General features: G+C 59.0%; 1 long non-coding RNA gene across 1 annotated transcript; it reads right to left on the bottom strand.

Moving 5' to 3' along the window:
- Positions 1 to 641: 641 nt before the first annotated feature.
- On the bottom strand, positions 642 to 2,003 carry LOC132008250 (uncharacterized). Its single transcript, XR_009401576.1, has 3 exons — positions 1,635 to 2,003; positions 1,024 to 1,104; positions 642 to 730 (listed from the first exon to the last, which is right to left on the bottom strand). It is a non-coding gene; the product is annotated as an uncharacterized LOC132008250 (long non-coding RNA).
- Between the last annotated feature and the right edge of the window lie 10,440 nt (positions 2,004 to 12,443).

Raw genomic sequence — 12,443 nt, 5'->3', positions numbered from 1 at the left:
GTTGTTATATGGTTCTCTTTTACATTATTCAGTGAGTTTTACAATTGTTTTCATTTAGGACCTGCATAATTATTAATATTTGCTTTAAAGTATCTTATATTTTTGCAGCTATTTTGAATAGGATAATACGCATTACATTCTGGATGATTTATTGATAGCCCACAGGAAGGCAAATTATTTTTACATATTGCTTTGATATCTGGTAAACCAACTACATTTTTTTTTCCCTACCGGTTCTCCTGAATTCTCAGACTTACTCTTAAGTCTTCTGTCATCTCCTAATAACAAAAGTATTAGAAGGAAGGAACCAACCTTGCTATTTGCAGAGATACGGTTTGGCTGGATTTTGAACTTCACAGGAAGGGCAAGTATTTGTTTTCTGGAACTGGCTTTTTCACTCAAGGCAATGAATCAAGTAAGATTCATTCATGTTATTATGTGAAATTGGTTCATTTGGAACTGCTGAACCATGTGTGGACGGATCCACTGGAATTTATTAGCCCAATCTCTTGTTGGTGGACTTTTGGGTGACTTTGAGACTTTTGCTATAGGGAAGAAATGAAACAAGACGAAATCAGAGAGGGAGACAAACCATGAGAGACTTTTAATCTCAGGAAACAAATTGAGGATTGCTTGGGGGAGGGAATGGGGTCGCTGGATGATGGACACTGGGGAAGGTATGGTGAGCCCTGTGAATTGTGTTAGACTGATGAATCACAGATCTGTACCCCTGAAACCAATAATATATTATGTGTTAATTAAAAAAGGGGGGGGCAGCTTTGAACGTTCTAGCCCAGGGTTTCTTGGAGCACCTGCCAAGGTCTCTCTTTTATGCCTGGGGTGGGGTGGGGTGGGGTATGGATCTGCTGGGTCTCCGCTTTATAAGATAAGGCCAGATTGTTCTCTCTAGTGGTTACAAAGCCGCTGACTAGCAATACCCCGCGGCTCCATCACCTCTCCAACACTTGGTGCTGCCCAGCTGGGTCGTTTAAGCCCTCCCAGTGGTGTCAAAGAGCATCTCACCCTGGTCGTCCTCGTGGTTCCTTCAACACCAATGAGCGGGAGCATCCCTCAGACGGTCACCGAACACGTGTGCCTCCTCTTCTTAAAAATGCCCGTTCAGGTCTTTTAGCAATTTTTCTGACGGATTCCCTGTTTCTCCTCCCCTCCCCCCACCCCCCGTGGGCTTCCAAAAGTTCTTTATGTATTTGTGATGCTTGAACTTTGCCGGTCGCACGTGGCGGGCGTCTCCTCCCGTTTTTGTTCTTGTTTTTTCTTTTTTGTTTTGTTTTGTTTTGTGGCTGGCTTTTCACTTTCTCCAAGGTGTCTCCACTTCTCTCTTCCCTCCCACATCTGTGCCAGGGGCGCCCGTGGGCGTTGCTAGTGCGCGCGCGCGCGTGCGTGTGGGTGGGGGGCTCGAGTCACTCAGAAACCTGCGTAGACCGCCCCCCCCCCCCGCCGCTCCTCCTGCTCCCGCGGCTTTGGGGAACCCCGCTCCCAGCGTGGACAGGGGAGGCCAGGGCGGCGGGCTGGAGCCAGGAGGCCTCCCCGCGCCGGTGCCCCCCCCCCCCGCCACCCCCTGTTCCCCCAGTCTCCCCCCGCCCCGGCGTTATTGATCGCTTCCGGCTCCTCACCTGGGGGCCGGGCTCCTCTCCGCTCGGCCGGGCAGCGGCCCGCTGCAGCTCGGTGCTCCCTAGGGGCGGGCGACGGGGGAGGGCCCCTCCCCGCCACCCGGCGGGCGCTCCGGAGGCGGGGGGCGGGGGCCCGGCTTGCGGCGGGGGGCTGGGCTGGGGGGGCGGAAGCTGCCCGAGCAGATAAGCACCGAGGTCGGTCCTGCGGTGAGACAGTGCGGGACGTCGCCTCCTCCCCCTGCCTCCTCCGCGCGGTCCCCGCATCCTCTGTTCCCCACTCCTCCCACGCTGGGCTCGCCATCCTGGGTGCAGACCCTGGGGTCGGGGTTTGGGGGAGTGCATGGAGGGAGGGGCTCCGGCCTGCGTCTTCAGTTCCCAGCCTCCCTTTCTCAGCTGGAAAGCGGGATTAGGAGGCTCCGCTTACTCCACGGGGCTGTTGGAGATGGAACAAGTACAGGCTGGTGAAAGCCCTCGGAGAATTTGAGCCTTTAGTAAAGGCTTCTCATTGCCCCTGCTGTACCCGCCTAACGCCAGGCTTCATCCCCCTTGCATAGATGGGAAAGTGGGGTCTCGCCTAAGGTCACACAATACAGATGAAGAGGAGGATGGAACTCTTTCCACGGTCCACAGCCTGGGGACAGAGCTAGGTTTCATAGAGCCCTAGCTCTGGCTTCTACGGAGCTATACCATGCTTATACAATTTGAGGTCCTTTTGAAGAAAAAAGACTACAAAGTCACAATACAGATTTGCTGAGACCTCTCCCAGGGTCTGGGAAAGTGCCTGAACAAGAGAGAAGCTCAAGTCCAGCTTCTCCCTTTGGTTGCCCTACCAGCAGGCCCCCTAGAAGGACTTACACCCCTCCATGGCAGACGGTCAGGCACCCATCCTGGTTACAGGGTAGGGTGGCCCCAAACAATATGGCCGGGGAGCCGCCTGGAGGAGTCCCTGCTGCAGCTGGTCCCAGCCCCTTGTGTGCCCAGGAAGCCGTCCTCAAGCCCAGCCCAGGAGCAAGGGCAGTCAGCCATTCTGGGACTGCACCACAGTAGGGCAGGGCCAGCCCGTCATGGTTGAACTTGTCACTCAGGGCCCCCTACCCCGTAGGCTGGCGGTGGCAGAGAACAGGAGAGCAGGAAGGGGGACCTAGGAGAGCAGGAAGGGGGACCCCTCTGAGGTGGTGTAAATGCTTCTGACTTACAGTCACTTGGGACTGGGATTCAAGCCCCTGCCCGGCTGTGTGACCTGGGGAAGACTCCTTCACCTCAGACTCCTCAGCTGTAAAATGGGAGGAATAATAATAGAGCCGTTACGAAGCTGTCTGAGACCATGCATGAAGGGGGACTGAGCCCTTGGCTTGTATTTATTTATCTATTTTTAACAGTTTCATTTATTTATTTGACAGAGAGATCACAAGTAGGCAGAGAGGCACACAGAGAGGGGGGGAAGCAGGCTTCCCACTGAGCAAAGATCCCTATGTGGGGCTTAATCCCAGGACCCTGAGATCATGACCTGAGCTGAAGGCAGGGGCTTAAACCACTGAGCCACCCAGGTGCCCCAAGCCCTTGGCTTTTAGAAACAAACTTCCCTTCTGTGAAATCTCCAAGCCAGGAGAGGCATTCTTCTCTCTGTTCTAGGGTTAAGTCCCTTACCCAGGGATGGACTCTGTCGCAGAGCTGAGATTTAAACCCACAAATATCTGGCACCAACGCCTTGCTTCTAACTACGGGGGGAACACGTCTCCCCTGGGGCTTTCTCCCCAGGCAGTTAAGCGCCCCTGCTAGGTGTGCATGCGTAGGGCGGGGAGCCACAGAGAACATTTGGCTTGATTCGGGGAACTGCTCCCCTTTTCTGCTTCCCTAATCTCTCTGCTCTCATGGGCACGCGCCTCTGGACTTTTTCCAACCCCGACATCTGACAACCTGGAACAGGAGAAGCTCGAGACTCTGGTGAGGGAGACAGGGCAAGTGGAGCTGGGGCGAGGCTGTGACCACGGGGTCTGGGCAGCAGTGACCCCCCAAAAGGCTCAAAGTCTTTCTGCAAACAAAAGGCTGCTGTTCTGCCTCATGGTCTGCGCAGGATTTCCACCGAGTTAGCGGACAGAACTGAGCTCTCATGCTCTGAGCTGCTCCTTTCGGCCAGCTGACCTTCCTCCCCTATGAGCCTCAGCTTTCCCATATTTGAAATGGGGGCAAGAGACCCGCAGCTGTGAGGATGATGAGATGTTATGTGTGTAAAGCCCCTCGTGAATGCCCCAGGTGGTTCAGACCCATGTGGCTGTCTGCCGGGGGAAGTGGGGTGTTGTGTGACAGCCGGAGGTGTGTGAACAGCAGAGGGGAGTCCTGCCAAGGCATGAGTTTGGGTTTCCAAGGTCTCTCTCATGGAGGGAGTGCCTTGGGGTAGGGCTGGGAACCCCAACTCTAACACTCTCCCAAATCAGGACAGGTCAGAGCGAGGCCAGGGGCCCTGGGGTGCAGAGAAGAGCAGGGAGTGGAGGTTCTCACCCCTCCTCGGGCAGGTGAAGAGGAAAGGAGGGAGGAAGTGGGTGCTTCTGGGAGGAGATGGGAGTGGCAGCCCCTGTAGGATGCAGGCCCCACCAGCTCCCCGAGGCCCCATTCCATGACTTCCTTCGTCTTTCTTTACAGATTTTCAAGGTAGGCATATTCCAAGTAGGGAAACTGAGGGCAGGAGGTGAGGTCACTTGGCCAGGGTCATGCACTGCGTGTTGTCCCATCTGTCTGGCTCTGTAGCCTGGGCTCCCAGCAGTCACGGCCTCTTTCTCATCTTATCTGCCTGACAAGGTTGTGAGTGAAGCAGCGTGATCTCAGAGGCTCAGCGGGATCCCGGGCCCTGCGAGCCCCCGCTCTGCTCTGCACTCCTGCGTCTTGCCTTGGCCTTCCTGTCTGATCTCACAGACCACCTGTCCTGCCAAGCCCGGCTGTCCACTAGGAATTCCCAGAACGCCGCACCTTCCCTTCATCAACTTGATCCCTTTGTCCTGTCCGGAGGGGCACCGGCCGTCTTCATTCAGCCCTCTCTGCTGGGCAGCCTGACCGTTCTGTCTCCAAACCAGCCCACGCCCCAGGGATGTCTGTGTCCCTGAGAAGGAAACTGAGGCCCCAACCCTAGAGGCACCCGGGGGTGCACAGCGTTGCCAGGTGCCCAGGAGGTCTCTGGGCAGGTGGGGTCCCTAGGCCTGAGGAGCGAGTACCAGATCTGGGCCCTGGCCAGGGAAGCAGGAGGGAGGAGGGAAGGCCGTGGGGAGCCAGGGGCAGCTGCCCGGCAGGTCCCTGTGCCCAGGGTAGGGAAGTTTCTTATTTCTCCTGCTCTGACTTCCCCCTTTGATTTATTATAGCCATGAAATGCTCTGCTCTCTTCTCTTTTCCTTGCTGTCCTCGGGGCTGGAGGAGCACAGGCCTCCCCAGGCGCGGGGCCTCAGCGTTGCTGCGCTCCCATCTCCTTCCAGGGGTTGAGGCCGGGTGGCCAGAAATGGGAGGTGAGTCCGGGCGGACAGGGCGGGATGAGGAAGGGCCCAGGTCTCCTAAGGCTAGCCTAGGCAGGACCCCAGGGGCCAGCAAAGTTGAGGTTGGGCAGGGCTGGGGCTGGGCAGAGGGTGTGGCAGGTGTGGACTTGACAGCAGATGGCTCCCCGGGGCGGGGGGGTGCGGGGTGGTGGTGGTGGCGGGATCTAGGCCAACTGCCTCAGCGAGGCTTGGGGATCAGGCCCTGTCAGGGTCTGAAGGCCAGGCCCGGAGTCCTCCATCCAGCACCAGCCTCCAGGTCAGATGAATGGCTTCCCTATGACCCCTCACCCCGTATTCTGATTTAATGATGACCAAAGCAGGCCTAGCATAGGCCGGCCTGGGACTAGGCTGAGAATCCAGAGTAAGGCATGAGGCGTGAACCCTAGGAGACCGCGGTCTCCTCGAGGCCACAGCTGGACATTCACCCTGTGGCCTGGCCCAGGCCAGTGAGGGCTGGAGTCCTTCTGTCCAATTTTTCAGGAGGCCTGGCGGCCAGAGCGTTTCTGCCCGCCACTGTGTGGTGCCTGTGGTAATGGGGCTGTTGGCGTTTTGCAATGGGCCGGGGGTGGGGAGGCTGCGCACACACGCTTCCTGTGGTGACTGGGCGCTTCCTGTTTTCTCAGGCGCCGGACTTGCTATTGCCGATGTGGAAACAGGGCAGCTGCGGCCCCGGGTGGCTCTGGGCCGGGCACCCCGACTCTGCCCAGAGGGGCCTAAGCAGGCCTGCCATCCCGGGGCCCAGACCTGGGGGATGGATGGCCCAAGGTGCCCCCACACCAGGTCCCCATCCCTCCCATCCCCAAGAGCGTTGACCAAGTGGAAGGGGCTGGGCGGGGCCGTCACGCAAGGCGAAGCTGGGGCCCGGGAAGTCAGAGGTCTGGGGGTCAGAGCTCTAGGCCAGGAGTCAGGGTGCATCGTTTTGGTCTCAGCTCTGTCCTTTGCTCACTGAGTGCCTTTGGCCATCCCTGACCCACGCCAGGCATTAGCTTCCTCTTTTGTGTAGTGATTGTGGCACCCCCGATCTAAAATCTGTCACCCATTTCTGCTCCAATTCTGACATGACCCTTGAATTTTATATTTCAGGAGCCTCTGCTATGGAGAAAGGCGAGCACTGAGGCTGGGAGCCCCAGAGCAGGGCTTGGCATAGGCCCTGACAGAGAGGGGTCTTGGAGAGACTCGGGGGAAGGAAGGGGCATGCCAGGCAGGGGGCCAGACTGGAACAAGGCTTGGAGATGGGAAGGCCGGGACGAACTTTGGGAGACAGGGTGTTGATGGGACAGAGAGCAGTAGGTGACAGGGTCGATCGGGAGGATTCAAAGCTGTGTGTCGCGGGGGAGATTTTAGGAACCTCTTTATTTCTGCAAACCTTGGGAAGGGGACTGATGGCGCCCTCAGGTTCTTACTCAGAAGAAAGATAAGTGGTCTTTTGGAGCGGGGGGTGGGGGGGTGCGCAAGGCCAGGGCTTCCTGCCCAAGAAGGAGATGGGTGGGGCAACATGGGAGCCTCAGGAGGGCCCCACGTCTTTCCTCCTCCTCTGTCAGCCTCCACCATGAAGGCCAGGCCTTGGGCGCTGGCATTGCCCTCTTCCCGAATGTATCTTGGTTTGTTTTTAAGCCCAGCGATTGCAAGAAGGGGTGGGGAGATGACTCTGCTTCTTGTTGAGTTTGCTGACAGCGCCCGACTTCTGGGCAAAGAGTTGCTTTGCAGGCCAAGGGAAGAGTTGCTTGGAGGCCAAGGCTTGAGCCCCCGGGGAACTGACCAGTCCACTGACTGAATCGCAACACCCTCTCAGTCTAGGAGGTTCTGAGACACCCACCTTGCATGTAGAACCCCTAAACCTCGAGGCCTGGGCAGCCCAGAAAGACAAGGACTGGTTCCAGCCAGCAAGGCCTTGGGGATGGCAAGACCCTGCGGCCCAGTCGGAGGGGCCTTCAGGCCAGCCTAGCCCCCACTGCTCTGTCCCCTGCCTTGGTGGCCCGGGCCAGCCCAAGTGCTGAGTTGGCGGCTCAGCAGCTGCTTCTGCCCACGGAGGCCCAGTTATAAATAAGCCCCGTGTGGCCAAGTCATCAAGTTCTGTCCCAGCTGCATTACCTCAGTGACCACAGGTCGGGGCTGCCCAGTGCTGGGCCCACCAAACCTGCCCACCCAGGCCAAAAGCCAGGCCAGCCTCCCTGCCTCCTGGGGTCCTCAAACGCAGGGCCTGAGCATCGGCAGCTACTCAGACCTGGGCCTCCTGGACTCAGGCCACAGCTGGGGCAGGGCCCATCCCGCCTGCTTGGGGCCAGCAGCTATTTACAAACCGAAACCGGGAGAAGTGAAGTGGTGGCGCCGTGGCTCCAGGCCCCCAGCCCCCACCCCCACTCCATCCCCGGCAGTCCCACCCCCCTCTCCCCATGGCTTCCTCTTTCCTTCTCCACACAACTCCCCAGCCTCCCGAGGCCTGGCCAGCTTTGTGTCGACAACCTGCAAACACCTCTTGGTGACCCCCAACCCCACAGTCACTGGCCAGAGGGTCCCCTTCTCCTTTTCACCCCCCTGGACCCAGGTGGTCTGGAGTCCTGGGAGCAGCCCCTCCCTCCTGCCGCCAGCTCCCCCGGGCTGCGCCAGGCACATTCCCACACTTCTCAGTTCCCCTTGCTCTTGGAAGAGCTCCAATGCCAATGGCCGCCACCATGCTGGCCGTCCATCCTCCTGAGGCCGGCTTCTCTGGGCACCCTTACCCTCCACAGGAACCAGGGAGCCTGGGCGCCTCAGGGACACTCTGGGCACCTGGGATCTCAGCGGGCATCCTTCTGGACAAGGGGACCCAGCTGCGACTCTCCTTGTGCTGAGTTTCCCCGCTCACTCTCTGGGCTGGTGGGGGCACAATCCCTCATGCGGTGCAGAGCAGACTGGACTGGGACAGACGGACACTGGGCCTGAGGCCACAGCACAGCCTACTTAGGAACCGGAGGGCCCTGCAGCCAGAGACTGTCCCCAGGAGAGATGACAGGCCACATAATCAACGCTCATTACCCGTAACAGACAGACTCCCTCCCACTGGTGCAGAGCTTCACAGTTTACACTAGCTCGTTCCTTCTGACCCTAGAAACAAGCCTGTTCCGCTCTGCCTCCACCATTAAGTGGAAAGCAAGGCTCAGGTGTGCAAGGCGACACAGCTAGAACATGCCTGGATTCAGATTCAAGAGCAAGCCCCTTGTCTCCCTGCCTGACTGCTTGCAACTTCTCCTACCCCGGTCTCCCTGGTGGCAGGACAGACAGCTCCCAGCGCTGTGACAAGGGAGGAGTAGGGCCGGCCTGGTCCTTGAGAGAGGAGCAGGCTCTGGACCGGCAAGGTTGTCAGAAACGGCCACCCGTGGCCAGGTTCTCTGTGCTCAGGGCTCCTGCCTGACTCTGAGGGAAGAGACTGTCCTGTTTCTTCTCTCCCACCAAGTCCCTGGTGAGGCAAAAACCCCAGATCAGTCAGAGCCGGCTGGCTAAATGCGTTTCTAACCTTCCTGAGTGTCAGAGTCCTCTTCTGTGGAACTGTCATTTCATAAACACCGAGCACCCACTCGGTGCCAACTCTAAGCTGGGGGGCATGCTGTCTCTAAAGCTAGGACAGGGCCCCCTGGCCACCGCCCTGTGGAGAAGGCAGCTGAGTTACAGAATTCGGAGAGCTCCCAGAAGGAAGCTGGGGCCTTGGGACATGAAAAGGGAGAGATGTCGCTTCCTGGGGTGGGAAGGGGTAGCACTTGGGATGGGCCCCGAAGGACAGGAAAGAGTTCCCCAGAAAAAGCATGGGGGACAGACTCTCATGCTGAGTCACACCCCTATGCTTTGGTGCCAACAGTTCCCACGGCCCGAGTGCCCTTCCTTCCTCTGGGCCTGGTGAACGCCTACCCATCCCTCAGAGCCCATGGGCACTCCATAGAATGTCCAGGCTTGGCCTGGTCTGGAGGCTCCTCGCCACCCTTTTCCCACCCAGGGCCTAAGTAGAGCCTGAGGCCAGGAGTCTTTGGTCACAACACCCTCGCCAGCCCCACCCGGCCAGGCGTCTGCTCCCGGGCTCCAGCCCCCGCCATCCCCTGCTCCGAAAAGCACCATTTCCCTTTTCTGGGTGACCACACGCCATGCACAGGGAATTTCCATCGCAGCCTGTGGAGCCTCTGATTCACTCAGGCCCCTCATGCAGTTAACTCCTTCCAGGCCCCGTGCCTTCTGCTCTGCACCCTGGGTTGTCCACACCCCCACCTGAGACCCCTGGACATCCTTAAACCGGCCTTGGGTCTCAGAGCTCTGAAGTCCAAGTTGCCCCCCACCACTACGCCCCCCCCCAGGAGCCTCCCATCATATGCATAGAGACCCCTTCCCAAGGGCTCATGGCATATACACTGGGTAGCTTTGGGCTGAGAGCGCGGGCTTTGGGGTGAGACAAGCCTGGGTCCAATCCAGAGTCTGGCCCTCTCTGCCCTGTGACCTGGAAGAGTGTCCACTCTGAGCCCCATTTCTCCTCTGTGAAATGGAGATCGTCCCCATCCTATAGCCTTGCTGTAAAGATCCAGTGTGCTGGGCCCACGATGGCTGCTGTATAATTATTACCTTTCCTTTTTTTTTTCAAAAGGCCCCCTCCCCCTATCACAGGGTCCCTGCTCCAGACCTGGGCTGCTTTTCTGTCTGGATTTCTCTTCCCAGGAGCTGGTTGCTCGCTCAGGGAGGGTGAGAGCCAAGTGTCTTGGGGTAGAGGAGGGAGGGGCATGGCTATCTTGGGGCTTAGCCCCATCGGCTTCCTCGTTCCCCAGGTTCCCACATTTCTCTTTTCCCAAGGAGGCTGTGGAGGAGCTCTGCTGGGATCCTGAGCCCTCAGGGACAGGGCTGAGCCTTCCTCCCGCTGGAGGGACGCCGGGCATGCACAGGGCCTGTGAACATCATACTTTCTATCCGAATTCTCACACCCCTGTGAGGTGTGGCCAAATATTGTCCCCATTTTACAGGTGGGGACACTGAGGCCCTGAGAAGTGACTTGCTCTCCGCCACACAGAGAATGAAGGGCAGGGACAGAATTCCTATCGAGGTCTCCAGAACCACACTCCTAAGTGTGTGTGGAGGCCAGTGTGGGGAATGGGAGCTGAATGAACCCTTCTGTGTATCAGGTAAAGACTGACACAAATTCTCTCTTTCAGTGCTTTGGCCAGTTCTGGGAAGTGGGTCCTGTTGCTCCCTCTATAGAACTGAGTTGTCGGAGCTTCCCTCTGGGGAAGGAACTTGCGCAGAGGCCGCAGAGCCAACCCTGAAGAAGGATCCGGGGGTACCTAGATAGAAGAGGACCGTGGAAGGGGCTCCACTGAGGAGGGGGCCTGCGCCTGGAGGGGAAGCCGTGCCGTCCTCAGTGAGCGAGCAGGGCAGGGGTGTGGGGGGGGCGGCCCGTGGTGAGCAGAAGGAAGTCGCTGTGGGTGGCGGTGGGTTTGAGGTGCCGGAGGCTGAGTGATGTGGCCAGGAGGTGAGCTCCCGGTCTGCAGCCCTGGTCAGCAGGAGACGGGGTGAGGAGAGGTGGCCGAGATTCAGGCCTCGGAGGAGGTTGGGCTACTCTAGAGAGCTGTGCCTCTTGGCTGCCGGGGCTGGGGAGCTGGCCCAGTGCGGGGGACTGGCACAGGGTGAGAGGAGAGACTGGCAGGGGTGGAGGTGGGGGTGAGAGTGGGGAGAGATGGAGGTAAACGGGAAGGGTGTGTCTCGGGGGGCACAGGAGAGACTGAGGAGGAGGAGAGCCCATGAGACTCCGAGGCCTTAGGGTGTGGAAGGGGTGGGCCTGTGAGCAAGGTCTGGGAGATTGAGAAAGAGGTTCTGGGAATGTTGAGTCGTGTCTTCTGGCTGGAGGTGGGGGTGGGGCTGGCCCACGTGGGTGGGGGAGGGTGGAAAATCAGGCGGACCCTGGGTGCTAGGGGCTCCCGCAAAGGCCTCAGAGCGTTGGCTTGCACCCTGTGGACAAGCGAGAATTAAGGATGATTTTTAAGTAGGGAAATACCCAGGGGAGAAACTTGAGGTAGGGACAGTGGCCTGAGGCCACTGCAGTCACCTCCCACCCACTCACCAGCTGTGTGTCCTTGGGTGCACCCCCAGCCACCTGAGCCTCATTTCCCGCCCCCCGTCTGTGCAGTAGCCCCGGGAAGAAATGCCTGCCTCACAGGACCAAGTGAGGGTGGGCGGAGTGAACGCCAGGAGACCCCAGGGGCTCAACCCAGGCCGGCTCTTTCCCCTCTGTGGGGGCCCACGAGCACCTCCTGAGCGCCTGCTGTGGGTAGGGGCTGGGGTCTCGGGCAGCCCTGGGTGGGGGGGCCTCGCCTGTGCCACAGGGGGGCTGAGCCAGGACGTCCGGGGCAAAGGCCACTTCGGGGCCTCACTGTCTTCATCTGCACCCGAGGGAAGATAATGGCACCAGCTTCAGATGCAAATCAGAGAGAAGATATCCTGCCTTCCATGTCCCCTGGGTCTCACTCAGTCCAAATGGAATGTCCACAGGGTCTTCCTCTAGGGCCCCACCTGCCCCGGCCGCCAGCCTCTCCCCTCCCCTTCCACCAGCGCCCTGCTGTTCCCCGGCTCACACTTTGTGCAGCCCGGGGTCCCTTCCTGGAGCTCTTCGCCCAGGTGTCTGCTTAGCTCGCTCCCTCGCTCCCTTCCAGAGTTTCTTCAAATAGCCCCTTGTCTGTGAGGCCTGGCCCGCCCACCCTCCTCCTCAGCAGGCCCGTCACTCTTCTTGGAGGGCTCGCCCCCACCAGCCTGCAAGGAAACACTCCTTAGAACGAGCTCATCCCTGTCTTTCCTGCTCAAGAACAGGCCCAGTGAGGCCAGGGGTCTTGCCAGAGATCCTCGTGCACTCAAGAGTCAGCCCAGTGCTCTGCCCAGAGCTGCAGAGCTCACAGCGGCCCAAGCAACGCAGGCTGCGGCCCAAGGAGCCTCTCCCAGTGTCTCAACTGTGAGAGGAAGTTGCAAGACGGCCATTTCTGTACACGGGCTCAGCTCTTTTTGGTCAACTTTCCCAGCTCTGGGTCTGAGGCCCGAGTTTTCCCACACCTCTGTCACTCCCCATGAGGGGCTGGTTGCTGGGAAAGTGGGGGGTGGGGTGGGGGTATGTGTGTGTCAGTCCCTTCTTTTCGAGTTCTCTGAGGCAGAGGTTAAGGGGTCTGCGAGGTCAGGGGTCATGTCTCCCTCTGTGGACTCAGCTTCTAGGACTCAGCCCCCACGTTTCCTGTTGCCTGCTCACCCTGAGATTGCACTAGCACCATGCCTACCCCCTCGGCAGCCCGCCCAGCCCAGTGAG

Source organism: Mustela nigripes, unplaced genomic scaffold, assembly GCF_022355385.1.
Source record: "Mustela nigripes isolate SB6536 unplaced genomic scaffold, MUSNIG.SB6536 HiC_scaffold_76, whole genome shotgun sequence".
NCBI classification, from domain to species: domain Eukaryota; kingdom Metazoa; phylum Chordata; class Mammalia; order Carnivora; family Mustelidae; genus Mustela; species Mustela nigripes.
This window is presented reverse-complemented; position numbering and strand designations above follow the sequence as displayed.